This window comes from Aethalodelphis obliquidens, unplaced genomic scaffold (genome assembly GCF_003676395.1).
Source record: "Aethalodelphis obliquidens isolate GAN/ISIS:26980383/991018 unplaced genomic scaffold, ASM367639v1 scaffold7, whole genome shotgun sequence".
NCBI lineage: Eukaryota > Metazoa > Chordata > Mammalia > Artiodactyla > Delphinidae > Aethalodelphis > Aethalodelphis obliquidens.
Genome location: NW_020837951.1, coordinates 13,577,785 through 13,599,297, shown reverse-complemented (window position 1 = coordinate 13,599,297; position 21,513 = coordinate 13,577,785). Strand labels below are relative to the sequence as shown.

General features: G+C 48.6%; 1 protein-coding gene across 1 annotated transcript in view; it reads right to left on the bottom strand.

Moving 5' to 3' along the window:
• The window catches only part of PHF19 (PHD finger protein 19), a 42,444-nt gene extending 24,347 nt beyond the window's left edge, over positions 1–18,097 (bottom strand). The window contains exons 1-2 of the mRNA XM_027105024.1: positions 17,582–18,097; positions 16,398–16,503 (exon numbers count right to left, since the gene is read on the bottom strand). The gene's annotated coding sequence lies outside the window, so the exon portion shown is untranslated. The remainder of the gene's footprint in view (positions 1–16,397; positions 16,504–17,581) is intronic.
• Between the last annotated feature and the right edge of the window lie 3,416 nt (positions 18,098–21,513).

The window sequence follows — 21,513 nt, the reverse complement described above, 5'->3', positions numbered from 1 at the left end:
ACCATTAAAAAAAAAAAAAAGAAATAGTTGACAGGGTCAGACTGTGGCCTATTGAAGTGCTTGTGGCCTTTGTTGGCTGCTAAGCCATAAACACCTTTACCTGTGGCTTTTGTGGGGAAAGGAGAGACATCAAGTGTCTGTCCTCTTTGGGAGCCCAGGAGCGCCTCCATTGGGATGTAGGAGATCCTGTTGACCCTCCCTGCAAGCTTGCTATAGAACCAGGGGTGGGTCCCTTCTCTTCTCTGATTTGCTCTCCCCATCTGTTAAAAATAAAGTACGGCTTTATTCACACTTGCAACATTCAGCAGCCGGTTAGGGCAATGTGCTGTAGGCAGGTACCCCTAGGAATAAGGGTCAGGGCAGAGGGAGATGTGCTATAAAGATAAATAAATCCCAGTCGTTGGCATCAAGAAGCCCATATCCGGCAGGAGGGCTGGCGGACAGACACATCAACAGGTCACTGTGATAGTCTGTTAAGAGATGGGATCAACCAACACTCAGGATTGTCAGAAAGTTTATTTTTTTGCCAATACAAACTTTGTATTTCTCATTGTGTTTCAATTTTTATTACTGTAATTACTATTAAAAATTTTTCACGTATATTAAAAACAGAAAAAAAAGAAATGGCTCAAGACAAGGAGTGGTTGTTTCTCAGTAAATACCCATGATCTCTAAAGTGCCTCTGACTGCAAAAGTATTTGATTCTATGAACTTAATCTGAGCTTTGTTTCTCCCTCACTGGGTAACCTTGAATAAATCACTTCTCCGGTCTGGGCTTCAGATTTACTCACTGGTCAAAGCATAACGTTTAAACAAATGAGTAGTTCCCAATCTTGCTGCACAAAGGATCTTATATAAAGATTTGAGGGACTTCCCTGGCTGTCCAGTGGTTAAGACTCCAGGCTTCCACTGCAGGGGGCACGAGTTCTATCCCTGGTCATGGAACTAAGATTCCACATGCCGCAGCACCGCCATAAAAGAGATTTGATCCACCAAACATCGCATTTATTATGTGAGTTATTTTGTTTTCTTTTTTATGAATTAGGTCCATATATTATATTCAATCAGAGATTTTGATTGGTATGATACAAATAATGTGATTATAAAAGACAGAATTAGATAAATAGATAAGTAAATTGAATAAGTCAATAGAATTCTAGCCCAAAGCAAGGGCACTGTGTCTTTTGTTAATCTATGCCATTGTACAACAGATACTTCTGGGGAAGAGTAAAGATATCTTTCAAATTATCCCCATATTAAAATACAGAGGAGAATTTTATTAGTGAATTCCAGTATTTACAAGGCATCTTTTCTAGAATCAAGCAACCCGTGAGTCTGTCAACTTGGTGGCTGGGCGCCCAGCCCCAAGCTGAGCAGATAGGAAACAGACAAGAACTGGTCCCCAGGAGCCAACCCCTTGCTGGGCATTTCATGAAGGAGACAAACTATTAACTGCTCAAGAAATAATCAGAGGAGAGCAAAAAAGAAGACAGTGGATATCACATGATCATTTGTATGATTCAGCTAGTAGAATGGAGGTTTGAACCCAGTTAGTTCTGGCCAGCAAAGCACAGGGAGATCAGCTCGGTGCTTTGTGTCCACCTAGAGGAGTGGGATATAGAGGGTGGCAGGGAGACACAAGAGAGAGGAGATATGGGGATGTATGTATATGTATAGCTGATTCACTTTGTTATACAGCAGAAACTAACACACCATTGTAAAGCAATTATACTCCAATAAAGATGTTAAAAAAAAAACAAACCAGTGGCCATCCCACTGCCCCACCCTTCCTCCTTGCTTCATGATAGGAAGATAATCATGATAATCATCAGCGTTGCTAGAGAGCACACCACGTGCCAGGCACTGCGCTGGGTTTCACATGTGCTATTCTTAACCCAGTTTACTCATGAGGAACCTGGTAAAGGTGGGAGAGCTGAGCCACAAACCCAGGCAGGCTGGGTCCAGAGCCTTTGACAACCATGCCCTTCTGCCCCTATGAATGCTATTTGGTCTTGTAGCTTCTTATGCAATTAAGACACCGTAGATACATCATACAATGATATTTCATCTTGCACTAATACTTCATATATGAATAGCTCTTTGGAGTTTACACAGGGTATTTTCACATCTCCCATTCCATCCCCACAGCAACGCTACAAGATGAACAAGGCTAGGATTATGAATCCCCCATTTTGCAGATCATGAAACTGAGGTTAAGGAGGTTGAGTGAGGTACCCGAGGTCATGCAGCTGGAAGGTATTAGACACAAGTCTCAGGGTCAGGTAGTCACCACTGGAGAGGACCTTCCACGTCACATTACCCAACTGCTCATGTTCAGTTAGGCAAACTGGTACCTGGAGAGCAGGTGAGGCTTGCTCAAGGTCATCCAGGAAAGACTTGTTCAAGTGGTAAATTAGCAAATGAGCCATACTTTGATCAAGGTTTCTGCCTGCCTGCTGAGAGATTTACACCCTGTTGCTTTTGTCAGATCTCCAGCAATCCTCTTGGGTTTTCCTACAGCCAAAATTTATTTTAAAACCCTTCTTGTTCAGTGTTCTGTGATATATGACATTCTCCTGAATTTCTGAGGGAGTCCTTGCCTGGGTGGGGGAATGTCTAGGTGACAATCAGCTTGGAGAGGCCGTGAGTCTCTAGCGATTTAAAGAGAATCTTCGCGCTTTTGCTGCTCTCAGAAGAAACTCCCAAGGCTGCTCTCTCTCTGTGGTCTGTTCTGCTCCCTAACCTTTGGGCCTAAACTGGGGCAATGGCTTTGAGAGGTTTAGCTGGGACCACTTGGATCTGTGTCTTACAGCTGCCCCTTCCAAGATTACAGTTCAAGATCCCATACATCTCCTGCCATGGACAGGAAACATCTGGGCCAGAGCTGCGTGGAGGGAGCCCAATTTGTGAGACACCCTGGGTAGGAGCCCGTGAGCCAAGAGCTGTTCACTTCAGATGCGGTTCAGACCACTGGGGTCTGGATGCCACCTGGGAGGCTTCGACAGGCCCAGGGTGTGTGTGATGGCTGAGGTGGGGGTGGATAGAGAAAGGGAGAGGGAATCCGGAGTGGTAGGCTTCCAGGAAAGAGGCCCTGGGACTTAGGTTGGTGGGAACAGTAGGCACAGTAGGCACAGCCGAAAGAGAGATGCTGCGGCAGTTGGACATAAAAAGGTCAGGGGCTGGGGGTGGCCACCGGGAAAGGGAGAGGCAGGGACAGGACTCCGCAGCGAGGGGTCTTGTATATCCAGGTCGCAGCGGGAACAGAGAGAGCACAGGCTCAAACCATGAGTGATCTGTTCGCAAGCCCTTCACAGCCAACCTGGCTTTGGCAATGAACCCTTGGTGAGACCAAGGACCATGTCCTCGTCTGCAGTCAGGAGATGACCCAGTGCCAAGTTGAGTGTTTCTCACTCCAATCTCTGGTCCATCGTGTCCATAGTCACCCCCTCTGACAATCCCAGGAGGTACCAACCTGGGATGACCCTTCCATGAGGGTTAACTTTAGCACCCAGTTATTTAATCAAATGTGGATCTAGGTGGGGCTGTGAAGGGATTTTGTAGTTGTGACTAACATCTACAGGCAGTGCAGATGACCCTGGTAGTGTGTGGGAGGGCCTCATCCAATCACTTGGAGGCCTGAAGAGCGAACACTGATGTTTCCCAGAGAAGAAAAGCTGTGTCAAGAGCACAGCGTCAACTCGGGCCTGCGTTTGAGCCTGTGAGCCTGCCCTGGACTTGGCAGTCACCCCATCCCGTGAGCCAGTTTCTTAAAATAAAGGTATTTCTTTTAAAAACTGTATATACATATTTATTTTATAGCTATCTACCATCTATATCTATCTATGTGTCCATCTATGTGTCTATGTCTGTATCTATCCTCTCTGTATCTATCAATCAATCTACCTATCTTTGTATCTATCAATGTATGTATCTATGTACCTAGGTACCTATCTATCTATCTCCATCGGTTCTGTTTTTCTGGAGAATCCTGACTGATGATCCCTCTTTCAGAGCCTTGAGAACAGATCACCGATCAGACTCTTCCCAGACCATCTCCTGGCACATATTCGGGTCCCCTTATTCCCCTCCCTCCTGCCCCTCTGTCCGTGTACTCCAGCCCGTTGCTCCTTCAGCAGTCCACACCCATGGGTTTTACCTCAGCCTCCATCTCGACACTCATAACCCTTAAAAGGCCAGAAGGACCCAGATGAGGATGGAATCCCACAGAAGAGCAAGCTTGGTAGCAGCTTGAAGGGCTGAGAGGTCTGGACCAAGGGCGCAGCCCTGGGAGCCACAGGAACCCCAGCTAAGGGAATGCTGCAGGCAGTCTGATCTGGGGCCCTCTGCTCAGAGTGATTTTGACCTCCAAGGGTCCTCTCAACACTCACTCAAGAGTCAGTCCCAGGAGGGAGGATCTGATTGGCGGAGGTTGTATTTCACATGTGCCTATCCACTGTCTGGGCAGGAGATGCTGGGGAAGCACTGGGTCTCACTAGGCTTACATGGTGACGGAGCCGTGGGAGGTGGGTGCTAGTTTCCCTTCCTCACAATGGGCGAATTCCCTCAAAAGAGAAATCAGGTTCTAAGACGAGGGCAGATATTAGACAGATTATAAGTTGCAGCTAAACCTCTTGGAGCTATTGTTCAACTTAAGCCAATAACGGTTAGATGGTGTTGCTTAAAAAGGAGCAGGGTGGAGTGGACAGAACGTGGGTTCTGAACATGGATGACCCAAGGTTGAATTCTACCCCTTATTACTATTGTGACTCTGGGCAAGTTACCTAACCTCTACGAGCCTCAATTTCCTCCTCTGAAAAATGGGGATAATAACATTACCTACAGCTCCCAAAATTACACGTGAAAACACTTTGTAAACTCTAAAGTATTTTGAGCCCTTGGGGGCAGTGGGGATGGGGCAATCATGCCTAAGGCATCTTCTCAGCTTGGTGCCAAGCTCAAGCCTGGTACCCAGTAAATGCTCAGGAAGTGTTTGTTGAGTGAATGGATAAAGTGATCATGGGATTATCATCATCGTTCTAACTCAACCATCAGCCTTGCAGAAAAACCCAGGCAGATGCTGTTGGACTCTGATGTGAGTTTTGTGAGCTGAGCTGCATCTTTTTCTTTTCTTTCTTTCTTTTTTTAAACAACCCTTTTGACGTTTTCATTTTAATATGTGAAACCTGGCTACTTGTCTCAGGGAAAGTTTATGGAAAAAAAGCTTCCAGCTGGCTTTGGGGCAGCCCATAAAAATGTACTGAAAACTTTGACCAGTTAGAATTTAGGAGCTGTTGGATGACAGAGATCAGTGACGCCATAAACCCTGGTGAGGCCCTCAGTATTTCAATAATTAGCTCTCTGGGCAAGAGGATGCGTTCTTTATTCCTTCCTGGTTCCTAGTCAAAGGATGGGGCCCAGAATCTGCTAAAGAGAAACCACAACTTTCAAATAACCGACAAACACAACTCTAAACAGGGGCAGCTTGTGATTCAAATGGTTTCAAAGGGCGTGGGGGAGGGAAGGGTTTTGAAGAGCTGTAACAGTAGCAAGCTGATCAGAATACCCACACCTCTCCCTCCCGGCCAGCTTTCCAAATCCTCCCCCCTCCCTCAGCTCAAGTCTGACCTCCTCCAGGAAGCCCTCCTTGATAACCCAAGCCCATTATGGATTTGTTCATCCATATGACTCTTGGACTTAAAACCCTCCAGAAGTTCCTCTGAGCCTCAGGGCAAAATTCCATCTCCCTAGCTTGGCATGCAAGGCCTTTTGTGATTTGAACCCTTCCTGCTTCTGTGGCCTCTTCTCATATTCCTTCCCCCTACCCTTGACTCAGCTGCACCAGACAACCTTCCGCTCTATCTCTTCCCCCTCTCCGTTCGGGCCTCAGAGTCTTGGACTGTACCCTTGCTTTGGCTGGGATTTTCCTCTCCTTCTTTATGTGGCTGGATGGTATTTATTCCCAAAATTCAGCCCAGGCCTCTCCTCCAGAGGATGGGGTGGTGGAGAGTTTGAGTCCCTCAGGCTGGCTTAGGGGTCTCTATTTGGGTTCCCAGAGTACTCATCACACTTACCCTGACAGTCCACTTACCTCCATCCTCTCTGCTCTCCCGGAAGCCTTCCTCATCTCAGTATCTCTCCAGCTGATACCAGACCTCGCCCAGAGAACATGGTCCTTTTTAAGCCCTGCACCTCACACCTGGCAGTCCTCTGGGATAACCTGGGGAGCTTCAAAATGCTGACGCCTGTGTTCTCCGCAGAGATTCAGATTTAATTGGTCTGGGAGGTGGCCTGGGCCTGAGGATGGGTTGAAAAGTTCTCCAGGTGGTTCTAACGTGCAGCCTAGGGCAAGCACCACTGTGATTGACAGCACCTGACCCAGGACTCCCCCAGAGACTCAGCGGAGCTACACTCTGGGCATCTGTCAGGGAGCGTGATCTTGAACTCAGAGCCCCACCGTAATTGCCAAAAGCTGTGTTCGAAGGATCACTATTCATCCATTTCCCTGGATCGGTGGTGCTGAGCAGCTATACAATCACTCCTGGGCCCCAGCCAGCCATCCAGCCTGTCAGGAGAGACGCCTGCACCTCAATACCTGTTAGAAAGACTGAGCCCCACCCCAGACCCAAGGAGTGCAGCCTGGGACCCCGCACTGTAAACAGTTACTGACTGCTGCTGACGCACACCAATGTGACACAACTCAAAATATCCCAGACCAAGGCTGCAAGCCCCTGACAACTTGCAAAGCCGGGTAGGGAAGTTGAAAACAAAAAGGGCCTCAGGGAACCATGCAGGGATCATCGGAAAACTACTCAGCTCAAGCCAATTCTCATCCTTAGGGAATGTGGGTCCCATGTAGTCAAATCCATTTTTTTGTTTTTGCGGTACGCGGGCCTCTCACTGCTGTGGCCTCTCCCGTTGCGGAGCACAGGCTCCGGACACCCAGGCTCAGCGGCTGTGGCTCACGGGCCCAGCCTCTCCGCAGCATGTGGGATCCTCCCGGACTGGGGCACAAACCCACGTCCCCTGCCTCGGCAGGTGGACTCTCCACCACTGCGCCACCAGGGAAGCCCCCCCCCCTTTTTTTTTAAAACAGACCGTCAATATCTGGCTTTTTAGGTGAAATTTCCTAACAGTTCAAAGTTGGCAATGAATCCAAACAGAGCTTACCTGAGGACTGCATGTAGCTAGCAGCCTGCCAGTTTGTTCTAAATGTTTCCTATAAACGCTGTGTGGGGATTAAACCAGAGAATGGAGACCGGCAGGCCTGTCCTGCGCTGTGTTCTCTCCCCTGAGCTGCCTTCCGCTTTGGGACTTGGGCCAGCATGGAGGGGAGCACAGGAAACAGCCCCCGGGGCCTGTGCTGCACGTGCAGCCTGTACTCCTTTTGGGGACATTGCTCCCTTCGTTCCACCACGTTCTCCTCACGCCAACTCCCTAGGAAAAGGCCTCTCTGGTCTTAGGGCCCAGGAGAGTCACGTTTTCCTGCAGCCGCTGATTCGTTGGTATCTTATGGGCCCTGAACCTCGTGGGATTAGATTTTGGCCGCTAGAAAGCTCAGAGGACAATTTGGGGCTTGTCTCCTGTAACCCAGAGGACCACGAGCTCTGCCTTTTGTCTGCCTGTCTTATTCCCGGGTTCCTCGGACCTTTCCAGCTTCTGTTTTCCATTTGGCAACCGTCACGTGACCACGCCTCTAAAATTTTTATTCTCTTGTACATCAAGAAGTTATGTTAAGTGCTTTCTGGAATAAGGCATGCTATAAATAAAGAAGCCCATACAAAAGAGTAAGTGCTCAACAAGAAAAAAAAGAAAGCTTGTTGAATCAGTGACTTCTCGAATGATTCATCTGTGGTCCCTCCCAGGGCCGTGCAGGGAGCAGGTGTTCAGGAAATGAAGGGCAGGGTGATAGAGAGGAAAGTGACGGTTTAGAGATGGTGAGACAGTAGCCCTGTCATTTCCTAGAGACTAGGACCTTGGCCAAGTTATTTAAGCTCCCTTAGCCTCAGTTTCCTCATCTGAAAAATGGGGATAATCTCAGAACCCACTTTCTGGAGGTTGTTGGGAGGACTGAACGAGGTTTTGTATGTAAAAGTCCTGGTGCATAATAGACACAATAAACGGCAGCTGTGATTATTAATTATGACAACCCCCTTGTGTGGCAATGTCATCATTTAATAGCCTAATTTATAAGGTGTGCCGCATGGGTAAGGGTACTCTTGCTCTGCTCAAAGAAGCCACATGTAAACACTGGCGGAATAAAATGGAAATGCATTCCGAGAACCCCCTGATTTCCTCAGCTCTCTGGCCCAGCTCTCTGCTTACCAGGCCCCGGGCACCCCTGGTTTCAGCGGTGATGCAGGTAGCTTCCTCTCCAAGTCTGCAGCTGCCCCATCACTCTCTTCCCAGCACGCTCAGCTCCTGTCCTGCCTTCCACATTACTCAACTCTCCAGCCATCCTGTATATCCCTTTCTTGGAAGCAGCTGCCAGTTTTCTCCAAGCCTTCCAGCTCCTTCTTTAGCTCTGACTGTCCCCTCTCCTGATGGTCACTTAAGGAAGCAAATTCATCATCGACAATCACTTGTGCTCTTTGCTCAATGGACGCACCCCACTTTAGGAAGTCCGTGCCCTGTGGTGTCCAGGAGGAGCACTCAGACGACTGAATGTAGTATGGGGGAGCGGGGCATTCCCCTGCAGGTGGAACAGTCAGGAATGGAACCCTCTACTATCGGTATAGGGAAGGCGGCTCATCATACATCCTTGCCATGGAAAGTGGCCCACGGTGAATGTCACGTCTCCCTAATTGCTGAAAATTTATTCAGAGGGGGCACCATAGTGTAGGCAGAGCTTCCCAAAGTGTGGTCCTGGACCAAGAGCATCAGCATTAACTGGGAACGTGTGACAAATGCAAATTCTCTGGCTCCACCCCAGAACCACTGAATTTAAAAATCTGGGGGTGGGGCTTCCCTGGTGGCGCAGTGGTTGAGAGTCCGCCTGCCGATGCAGGGGACGCGGGTTCTTGCCCTGGTCCGGGAGGATCCCACATGCCGCAGAGTGGCTGGGCCCGTGAGCCATGGCCGCTAAGCCTGCGCGTCTGGAGCCTCCGCAACGGGAGAGGCCACAGCAGTGAGAGGCCCGCGTACGGCAAAAAATAAAAATGAAATAAAATAAAAATCTGGGGGTGGACCCAGCACTGTTATTTTTTTTTAATTAATTAATTTTTTTGGCCATGCCACGCGGCTTGTGGGATCTTAGTTCCCTGACCAGAGATCAAACCTGGGTCCCTGGCAGTGGAAGCTCAAACTCCTAATCACTGGGCCGCCAGGAAATTCCCCTAGCGCTCTGTTTCAACAAGCCCCCAGCCTGGTTCAGGTGAGTGGCGGTTTGCAGACCTCCGGAGTGGAGGGAAGGGCGAAGCCTGGATTCCAGTTCTGAGCCTCAGTCACCTCCTCTGTAAACAGGGACCATGCTTAAGGCAGGGGCCTTCTGTCAGGGAAGTGAGCTTAGTGTGGGACTTATGCCCGCACATGGTTGGTGCTCAGCCATCCCTCACCCAGTCATTCATCAAACCAACCACTGAGGGTCAAGTATGACCTGACACTGCTCTGTGATAGGCCCAGAATCAATCATGTACCCCAAGACTCCTGACGCTGTCAAGGAGGGGAAGTAAGACAAAGTTACGGGAAACCTGATTAGAAAGATCTGTGGGGGACCTGCATGCCCAATTGAGGATTTTTAATTTAATTTTATTTCATTATTTCTTTTTTAAGAAATTGAAGTATAGCTGATTTACAATGTTGTGTTAATTACTGCTGTGCAGCAAAGTGCTCAGTTAATATATATATATATAATTTTTCATATTCTTTTCCATTATGGTTTATCACAGCATATTGAATATAGTTCCCTGTGCTATACAGTAGAATTTTTATTTTAAATGTTTCTACTACTTTCCTACAACAAAGCAACCAGACGCTGTGATTCCAGCGGCCCCTGGGGCCACTTGGTCTCTTCTCTCCAGGCCACCTACCAGTCCCTGCCAGGGCCGTGGAGGAGCAGCTACAGAGCATCGGGGACACCCGCCACCCCCCCGCTGACCTTGACATTGCACAGGTGGAAGGCAGCCTCGGGGAGGCCCTCGTATTGGGCACTGAGGCCCTGGCTGCCTGCAGAAGGCGTGGCACGGTTCAGGAAAAGGCGCCTGGGAGAGCAGAACAGCGTGTTTGGAATGCTGGAGCTGCTCGATGCATTCCATATGGCTGCGGGTGCTGGCGGCCTGGCCCGACCCAGGGGACCAAGGGAGGGGGACGGACTCTGGCAATCAGCTGCTCCCCCATCAGGCCCTTGCCAGCCCCTCCCTGCAGGAAGGCACATTTATTTGGGCTCATTTACTGTCTGTCTCCCCTCTGCCCTGTGCTGGGATGTTGAACACTGATTGCCAAGACTAGCCCGGTGCCAGGAACATAGATGTTGGGAGGATTTGATGAGTGAACACCTAATAAACAACTTATTGGTAGAAGGCTTTAGGGATTCGTCCTCTTAGATAAGCCCAGCACACAATCCCCCAGAGCACTCAGCTTCAGTTAACGTTCCTGGGAATCTTCTGTGTGTCTGGACCTCACATGTGTCATCCAGCTGCCCCTCATAACCCCACCAGTTGGGAACTGTGTCACCCAGCTTTGCCCATGAGGGCAGTTGGGCTCAGAGATGGTGATGTGACTTGCCCAAGGTCTCACAGCCAGCAAGGGTAAGGATCTGAAAGCAGGTTAAAGGATTCCAGGTCCAGTGCCCTTTCTGTCCAAGCTCCAGAGGGAGGGAAGTCCCGCTGAAGCTTTAATCTACCCTGACTTCCTGGGGTTTGTCCTCACTCAGATCCCAGAGTTCCTCAGACTCGTAAAGTAAGGAACTGACCCGTTAAGAAAACAAGGCACAGAAACCTCCAGCAACCTTAAAAATTTTCCCCCCAGTTTTATTGATGTATAAATAACAAATTTGTCAGAAGTTCTGAGCTTTCAGATTTAAGGGAGAACAATTGCCTTAAAGAGGAGTCTGTGATTTTCATGTTGTGTTTATGAAATAGCTCTAGAGGCATGACGGCTTGATTAATAGGCTCTTTGGGTAAAACCGTGGAAGTCCTCCAATCAAAATTAGGAACTCAATAAAGAATAGAACCCAGGGTTTCCCTGGTGGCGCAGTGGTTGAGAGTCCGCCTGCTGATGCAGGGGACACGGGTTCGTGCCCCGGTCTGGGAGGATCCCACATGCGGCGGAGCGGCTGGGCCTGTGAGCCATGGCCGCTGAGCCTGCGCGTCCGGAGCCTGTGCTCCGCAACGGGAGAGGCCACAACAGTGAGAGGCCCGCGTACCGCAAAAAAAAAAAAAAAAAAAAAAAGAATAGGACCCAATACTATTATTCAACGTTGATCTGAAAGTTTTAGCCATTGCCGTAATGTGAAGCAAGGAGGTGACTTAGGAAAAAGACTACCACTTCTTAAGGATTCTGAAATTGGAGATTATATTAAATATCTTATTTTACTGAATACTCCTAGCACCTCAACAAGATAGATAGTTATTTTATGTATTAGCATTGTTTCCATTTTTTTCCTTATAAGGAAACTGAAGTTCACAGATGATAAGTAACTTGCTTATGTTTATCCATCAGATGATCCTTGTGGCTCCAGCGTTTGCTGCTATTTGTAAAAGAGTCAAAATTATGCTGATTTAAACAGGATTTGTTTGTCCATCTTGAAAACCAGTAAAATTAACTGAAAGAGCTACCAGAATAAATAAGAGAATTCAGCAAGGTGACTGGATATAAAAGGCAGTCACCATCCTATACATCTGTACCACCCTACATACTAACATAACCAATTAGAAAGCATAAGTTTAAAAATTTTCGGTCATAACATATCAATAACTAACCTTAACAAGAAATGTGAAAGACTGATAAGAAGACAGCCACACATCTTTACTGAGAAACAGAAAAAGATAAATAAATGAAGCTTCATTCCTACTGTGGTCTTGGACAGGAAAACTGGATGTTGTAAAGATGTCAACTTTTATCAAGGTAATTTGCAAGTTTAATGAGACTCCCATAAAAATCTCTGAAATATTTTTTATCATGTTTGTTCCATCTGCAAGAATAAAAAGTCAAAAAATGTTGAAAAATACAATTACAAAAAAAGGGTTAATTTGATGTGTGAAGGAAACCAACACCTGTCATGTCACATTTTAAAACATACTCGGAAACTTTAGTAATCAAAAACAGCATGGTAAGGACATAAGAAATGGTAATGGATCAGAAGAAGAAAAATAGCCCGGAAACAGTCCTTATCATTTACAGGCTTCAGTGTGTAATAAAGGTGGTGACCAAATCACCAGGTAAAGGAAGATTGATTCAACCTCAAGGCTAAGACAATTGGCCAGCCATCTGGAAAAGAATTAAGTCAGTCTCATCTCTCACTTTATATCAAATAGATTTCTGATGGAGAAAGAGTTAAAATATGACTCCATAAAACTTAGAAGAAAATCTAAATAAATACTTTTAAACTTAAAAAAACCTTTTTTAACATTGTATTTGGAAATAATTTGACTCACATAAAGTTACAAAAATAGTACAGAATTCTTGTGTACCCCATCACATAGTTTTCCCTAATCATAGCCTCTTACATAACCATAGTGCATTTTCAAAACCAAGGAATTGAAGCTGGTATGACACTATTAAGAAACTACAGACTTGGCACATATATGTAATGGAATATTACTCAGCCATAAAAAGAAATGAAATTGAGTTATTTGTAGTGAGGTGGATGGACCTAGAGGCTGTCATACAGAGTGAAGTAAGTCAGAAAGAGAAAAACAAATACCGTATGCTAACACATATATAGAGAATAAAAAAAAAAAAAGGTTCTGAAGAACCTAGGGTCAGGACAGGAATAAAGATGCAGATGTAGAGAACGGACTTGAGGACACAGGGAGGGGGAAGGGTAAACTGAGACGAAGTGAGAGAGTGGCACTGACATATATCCACTACCAAATGTAAAATAGATAGCTAGTGGGAAGCAGCTGCATGGCACAGGGAGATAAGCTTGGTGCTTTGTAACCACCTAGAGGGGTGGGATAGGGAGGGTGGGAGGGAGACGCAAGAGGGAGGGGATATGGGGATATATGTATATGTATAGCTGATTCACTTTGTTATACAGCAGCGACTAACACAACGATGCAAAGCAATTATACTCCAATAAAGATGTTAAAAAAAAAAAAAAGAAACTACAGAACTGGGACTTCCCTGGCGGTCCATTGGTTAAGAATCCGCCTTCCAATGCAGGGGACACGGGTTCCCCTGGTGGGGGAGCTAAGATCCCACATGCCACAACTAAGACCCGAGGCAGCCCAAATAAATAAAATAAGTTAAAAATAAAAAAGAAACTACAGACCTTATTTGAATGGGGACATTTTAAACAATAAGAAATAAAACTCCAGGGCTTCCCTGGTGGCGCGGTGGTTGAGAGTCCGCCTGCTGATGCAGGAGACACGGGTTCTTGCCCCGGTCCAGGAAGATCCCACATGCCGCGGAGCAGCTAGGCCCGTGGGTCATGGCCGCTGAGCCTGTGTGTCCGGAGCCTGTGTTCTGCAACGGGAGAGGCCACAACAGTGAGAGGCCCGCGTACCGCAAAAAAAAATAACAATAATGAGCAGTTATCACTTTAATATTATTATTTTAATGGCTTATTGAAATATAATTTACTTATCATAAAATGCACCCTACCTTTATATTATTTTAAATGATTATGTATTTTGTTCATTTAAAAACAAATTTATATTTATTTTATTTTGTTTTTATTTATTTATTTATTTATTTATTTATTGGCTGTAATGGCGGCATGAGGGAGTGGACCCGGGCCCCCTGCAGTGGAAGCACAGAGTCCTAACCACTGGACCACCAGGGAATTCCCTAACAAATTTATATTTGGAAAATAGAACAGTATTTAAAACTAAAAACAAGTCTTGTAGACTGTAACTGTATCAGTTAGGGTTCTACCAAAGAATGAGAAATATATATATAAATGCCATTGAATTGTACACTTTAAATGGGTGAATTGTATGGTATGTACATTATATCTTAATTATACCTTCCTAAAGCTGTTACCAAAAAATTCCTAGCTCTGCCTCTCGCCAGATGTGACCTTGAAAAGTGACCTCACCTCCCTCAGCCTCAGTTTCTTCATCTGTTAAATGGGGATGATGACAACAGTAACCTCATGAATTGTTGGGATGTTTTGCTGAGAGGACACAGTAAGCCCTTGGTAAATACTAACAATAACGATTGTTTACTGAGGTGGGCTCCCCAGTGCCTGGCTCGGGGCTGGGCACTTATGTTCATGACCTCATTTTGTCCTCTGACCCCTCCTACGCCGATTGTGCAGTGGAGGAGACCGAGGCTGAGGGCTCCAGCAGACAGGCAGCATCGAAACCCGGGTGTTCTAGAGGCCGGCACCTGAGTTCTAACCACAGGGCAATCCTGGTTTTCGTGTTGTGTTGCCTTTCCATACGTGTGGGTGCTTTCATTACTGGGACCCACTGCAACAGGAGATGTCAGCTGCACACCTGGAAGCTTCATCCACCTCCCTCCCTCCTTCCAAATGGATTCTCTCCTTTTCTCTGGCTTAGAATACTTTCCAAGGTAGAAAACGCTCCAGAGAAATGCCATCCAAGAATTGGTGACTTCCTCGAGTCCCTGAGCAGGTCAGGCCTTGGGGAGGAAGACTGACTCAGCTCTGCCCCCTCCTCGCTTGGAGAGACCTCTGAGCCTCGGCCTCGTCACAGAAAACTTACAGATTATGATAGTATTTCCTTGCCAGGGATGTTGCAAGGCTGACTTACGCGCCTTGAGAGGCCCCATCACCAGGGTGTCAGCTCCTCCTGAGACCGCCGTTGGCAGGGAGAGGGCAGGCCTGGGGCTGGCCCCCACCCAGCAAGCCTCGGAGCTAGCTATGCGGAGCCAGCGAGTACAGCTGCTAAAAATAGAAGTCACATCTAGCAGGGACATGGGTTGGCCCAGAGGCAGGGCTCAGCCCAGGCAGATGGGAGTGGCGAGGGGGGGCCAGGACACTCGCCCACCACCAAGGCCCCTCACCTGCAGTGTGTGTGTGTGTGTGTGTGTGTGTGTGTGTGTGTGTTGGGGGTGTGTGATTCCATTACTCAGTGCAAGGCCCCATCCCCAGCTACAACAGAGGGGTGGAGACTACTCCTTCATCAGGGCGATGAGAAAAGTCCTCTAGGGATGTTCAGTAGACATATAATGTGAGCTACACATGTAATTGTCAATTTCCTAATACAAACATTAAAAAAAGATCAGGGGAAATTACTTTTAATAAATTTTATTTAATCTAAAATAATGAAATGTTGATCATTTCAACATGTCATCAATATAAAAATATTAAGGAAATCAATGAAATTCTCTTTCTCATACTAAGTCTTCAAAATATGGTATGTAGGACTTCCCTGATGGCGCAGTGGTTAAGAATCCGCCTGCCAATGCAGGGTACATGAGTTCGAACCCTGGTCCAGGAATATCCCACATGCCGCAGAGCAACTAAGCCCGTGCGCCACAACGACTGAGCCTGCACTCTAGAGCCCGCGAGCCACAACTACTGAGCCCGTGTGCCACAACTACTGAAGCCCGCGCGCCTAGAGCCCGTGCTACGCAACAAGAGAAGCCACCGCAATGAGAAGCCTGCGCACCACAACAAGAGTAGACCCCCCATGCTCTGCAACTAGAGAAAGCCCACACACAGCAACGAAGACCCAACGCAGCCAAACATAAATTAAAAAATAAACTTATATTTTTTAAATATGTTACGTATTTTAGGACTCATGGTTCATCTCAATTTGGAGTGGTCACGTCAAGTGCCATGTTAGTCTTTTACCACCGCTGTAACACATTAACACTTAGTGCTTTGAAACAGCATGGATTTATTATCTTACAGTTCTGGAGGTTAGAAAGTTGGAAATGAGTCTCAGGGGGCTAAAATCAAGATGTTGGCAGGGTTGTGTTCGTCCTGGAGACTCCAGGGGAGAATTCGTTCCTTGTCTTCTCCAGCCCTCCTTCCATCCATCCATCCATCCAGCCATCCATCCATCCATCCACCCACCCACCCACCCATCCATCCATCCCTTCCTCCATCTTCAAAGTGCATATCCCAAACTGCTTCTGTTGTCACATCTTCTCTCCCTCTGCTTTACTTGTCACTCTGCCTTCTCTGACTCTTACCCTCGACTCCCTCTTATAGGATCCTTATGATGATATTGGGCCTGCCCAAATAATCCAGGATAACCTCCCCATCTCAAGATCCTTAATCACATCTGCAAAGTCCCTTTTGCCATGTAAAGTAGCATACTCACAGATCTGAGGATTAGGGTGTAGACATCTTTGGAGAGCGTTATTCAGCTGGCCACACACACTTTACAGCCCCGCGTGTCAGCGGCTGCTGAACTGGACAGTATTGCTCTAGGGAAGTAAGGGGAAAAATCTAGTTAGAGCTTCTACCTTCACCCTCCTGCTCAGTCACTAAGCCCCTGTGGGATCTCAGGCAAGTCAATTCACGTCCTGGTTGTCCATATTTACCTTGCGTGTAAAGTGAGGTTGACAGTAACCCAAGCCTGGGAAAATGCAACAAGCTAGGAGGCACATCCATGCTTATTTAACTGTAAAATGGGGGGCAGTTCAATTGGCAGGTTGGAGGGGCTGCTGCCCTGTGGTAAGAGAATTGAATACCAGGAGGGTTCTCAGAGGCCATTGGGTTCTCAGCTGCCCCATTTTACAGATGGGAAAACTGAGGCCCAGAGTGGAGAAGAGGCTTGCCAGAGGTCCCCAGTGAGGTGGTAGCTGAGCCAGGGTGGGGATCCAGTGGGAAAACTGTTCCCTGTCACATCACACTGCCCATCCGTCTGAGTTTCCTCACTTATAAAATGCAAATAGTGATGGCATATTATCAGGGCTGTTGTGAGATCAAAGGACCTCCTAGGTGTGAATGTGCTCTGTGAAGAGCTAGAGGGTTGTGTAAAAGAAGGTCAGGATGACACCTGGGCACAGGTGTTTATGGTCTCCCTCCAGGGCGAAGGCTGGCTGCACCCTCTACCTCCCTGGCCTGCAGTGCTCTGGGCACCTCGGAGGGTGTCAATCCCGTCTTTCCATCTTTCCCCTTTCCCACTTCTAGAACCAAGTCTCGGGCCTCAGGAGGCAGGCCTTCCCCCGGTTGACAAGGCGCCCTTAGCCCTTTCCTGAAAAGTGACCTCCTCCAGGCTTGGCCCTCCCTAAGCTCTGCTCCTCCTGTGGGGACTGTGTTCTGGTCAGGGCAGGGGGCAGGTAAGCGCTCTTCCAGGCCTGGGTGGAGGAGCCTGGGTCCCCTGCTGGCTGGCTGTGCAAACCTGGGCACGTTCCTTGGCCTCCCTGTGCCCATCTGCACAGTGGGTGACAGGGGTTAGACCAGAGATGCTCACAGCCCCCTGAGACCTAAGATTCTGGGGATCCCTTCCCTGTCTTCACAGAAGCCCAAAGACAAACTATTCCTGATTCAAACTCTCACCTGCACCGGTGGGCAGGGCCGGCGGGCTGGCAGAAGCCAGGGCGAGAGGCAGGAGTAGAGCAGGATCGCAGGGTGGCCTCCATCTGTGTCAGGCTCTACCCCCCTGTCAGCTTTCCAGCTCCACCCTGGACCTTGGGCAGAGGGCAGGGCTGTCCTGCGGAGCCGCAAAGAGGCCTCTGGGCTGGAAGGAACTGGTGCCGGCATCAGTGAGTGGTGAGGCTCTGAAAACACCTGACTGCAATGAAAAAAGGAACTCTCTGGATCTTAACAGCCCAACACACGGTTTAGGCAGGTCCATGCCAGAGGGAGGAAGGGGTGCACATTCCCTCCCCCTCAAGTCCTGATGACGCTGGGCTTTGCAGAAACACCCTCAGAGGTGCACAGCACCCAGCCTGTGGAAGATCTGTTCGTGATTGTCTCCTAAGTGTCAGCTCTGTGCTGTGTCTCGCGACCCAGAGTGAAGTCCAAGTGTCATTTTCTACATGAGGTCACTGAGGCCCCACAGGGTAAGGAGCTGGCCTCTGGTGGATCAGCGATCGGGAGACAGAGCCAGGGCTAGTGGGAAGAGAGCTGTATGGCCTTGACTCACGGCTCCTCAGTGGGCTGGAGCTTGAGGGTTAAGACCTTGGTAGTAATTGTAGCAGGAATACTACACGCCGCTCACACTAGGGGCTCCATCGAAGTTCCTGCCATGTGTTGGCTTGCTTCATTCCCACACATCCCTACAAGGTAGGAATTTATCATCACCTTTTAACACTTGGGGAAATGGAGGCACAGAGAAGTTAAAGAACTTGCCCAAGGACACACAGCTACTAAGTGACAGAGCTGGGACTTGAACTGGACTATTGGACTCCAACACCTGCTCTTGACCAAATGCAAGTGAGAGGCTGCGGGGAGACAGTCTGAAGTGATCTGCATGCCCTGACCAGGGCATGCTGCTCACGTGCCGTGGGGAAGAGGGCCTCCTTCGGTCTGGCTCAGAATCCCACATGGTCAGCACTGTATCTGTCCCCACCCACCTGTCCACTATGCAGATGGGAACGTGAGCTCAGATTTGCCTTTGTGTTTTTTTTTTTTGTTGTTGTTGTTGTTTTGCCACACCATGCAGCATGTGGGATCTTCCCTGACCAAGGATCGAACCCGTGCCCCCTGCATTGGGAGTGCGGAGTCTTAACCACTGGACCGCCAGGGAAGTCCTGGGAACGTGAGCTCAGAGATGGCAGGTGACTGGCCCAAGGTCCCACAGCAAGAGTACAGAGTCCGGGGCAGGCTGAACACCGGACACTCAATGGTCTAGGGGGTTGGGAGTGCACTCATACCCCCACCCCGCCCCCAGGAGACATCCGAGGGGCAGGCAGCTCCCCAGGGGGCACAGTAGCAGCAGAGAGGAACTTTTCTCCCACCCCCCCAATCCCAGACACCCGTGTCCCAGGTGGATTCCACTCCATTGCCAGCCCTGGGATTTCTCCCCAGATGGAGCTGTGCTTGTGAGAGGAAGCGGGGATAGAAATCAGTTGTTTCCATAGAGAGAACCTTCAATATTGAAATCGACAAGTTAGTGGGTACAGCCCAAGGGCAGGGGTGTGTGGCAGCAGACCCAGGTCCTAGGAGGCTCTGCCTCTAGGCACCTGGCTGCCCCGAGGGAGTTGCTCTTCTCTGAGCTCCTGCTTTTCATCTGTACAAAGAGAACAGGGGCCCTACTGCTGGAAGAATGGATCCAACTGCCCAGAGGGCGACAGGAGGGTGAGAGCAACAGGCGGGGAGGGACGATGACTCAGCTGACCTCCTCCCACCAGAGAGGAATCACAGGCCACCATAGCCGAGCCACTGACCTGCTGGGTGACCTTCACCTCCCTGCCTTACCAGGATTGGCTGGGACAGCTATGATGACATTCGCACCATACACCCCGGATTTTCTACGGAAGAAATGCCTTGAGACAGGTGGGAGTTGAGGAAAGGACCTGAAAAGGAAGAAATGTCATCAGCCAGATGACTGTAATATCCCAGCCTCTCTGGAATGGTCCCCAAACTCTGTGCCACATGAATGTGCTTTGCTTAAACGAACGCAAGTCCCAGATGCCAAGGCAGCAAATGAGATCCAGCTCCTGGCAAAGGCTCAGTGGCCCCCCAGCAGCTCCCCTGATTTCATCCTTCCCCTTCCCCGTGGCCGGTGTCAATCCTACCCAAGAGGTTCCGCCAGGTGGAGTGCTCCAGGCAGGCCCATCTCCCCTGGAGAAGAAGGGCTGGTGGCTGGTCCAGAAGGGACATCACATCCATCTGACCCTCTCCTGCTCCCCAAAGCACTGGAGAGGACACCACCATGGGTAAAACCTCTCACTGTGGAGGCAGAGACATGCCTACTAGCTGTGTAACCTTGGGGAAGTTGCCTGGCCTCTCTGAGCTTGTTTCTTCATCTGTAAAGTAAGGACAACAGTGCCTTCCTCCTAGGTCAGTTATCAATATTAAGGGTGGTACTTGCAGGTAATGCAAGTAAAGTAGGTGCTCAGTAAGCTGTCGTTCTCATCGTTATGCTTGTTTAAAAATGAACCTGCAGTCTGCGCAGACCTAAAACCGACCTCACCTTTTTCTGTACCATTTCCACCTTATGCTGATCACGTCATGGGCTAAGGGTTTGAATCTGGCATAGACTGATCTGGGTCCAAGTCCTGGCTCCCGGCACTTGTGTGACCTTGGGTGGGTGATTTTTACCTCTCAGAGCCTGGGTTTCCTCCTCTATAAAATCGGGGTGATAATCATCACACCTCCTCTTGGGGTTTTTATGCAAGTTTCATGCAATGATGCCTGTGAGCCCTCAGCTCAGCGTCTACCGGTAGGCTCGGCACTCCATGACTGTTTGGGACCCTTGGTTCTGTTATTATTAGACTGGGACCCCACAGTGTCCAAAACTAGTGGTTTCCACAACCTTGGCATCCTCATAGCAACACTGTGAGGCTAGGATTTTCACCTTCATGCTGAAGTAGGAACTGAGGCTTAGCAAGTCTCTGCTCTGGAGCTCAGTAGGGGAGCAGGGGTCAGGAAGGGGAAGTGGGTCCTGTCTGCTCCACTGGGGTACAGCTGCTTGAAAGCACAGGAAGCATCACTCTCCCAGGCGCAGGTGGGCACAGTGTCCCGCCCACTGGCTTCTGGACCCACGGTCTCTTTCAGACCCACAGAGCAAATCCTCTCCTGAGATCTCCGGGAGCCGTGCCCAGACACCAGATGAAAGGCAGAGAAGAGTCCAGGAGCCCTGCAGTCACATGACCTCAGACAGGCTGATCCTCTTGGTGCCTCAGTTTCTCCATCTGACTGTGAATCACATCGAAAGTGTGAATCCTGATTCCACCACTGATTCAGATTGGGCTTGAACACATTATCTCCCTCTTCTTAGTTTCCTTGGCTTCACCTATGAACAAGGGCTAACGGAAGAATGGGATAAGGGGGTGTTAAGTGAACAAAGGAGAGCATAAGGCTGTAATTAGTATGATTTAAATGCATTTTTAAAAGTCCGTGTGTGTGTGTGTGCGTGTGTGTGTGTGTGTGTGTGTGTGTGTTTGTATCTACTGTTTCAAAAAGACATAGAAAATTTATTAAAATGTTTCTAGTAGTACTCTCTGGACACTGGGCTCATGACTGATTTTTACTTCCTTTTGTATACTACATTTGTAGTTTTCCAGTTTTTCTACCATGAGTATGTGTCTCTTGCAATCAGAAATGAACAATTAAAGGCATAAATAGTCGTCCATATGGCTCAGGGTGGTCTGAGGATCACCTGTGGACACCCCCAAGGAGGCCTGTGAGCTGCCAGGTAACAGCAAACGTTCCCTTTGCTGACTGTGCTCACGCGCCCCTCCTGGGCACCATCGGGGTGACGTTGTGGTTCCCACGGGCAGGCCCTCTGGCTGGGAGCAGAGGGACCTGTTGCCTCCCAGGGC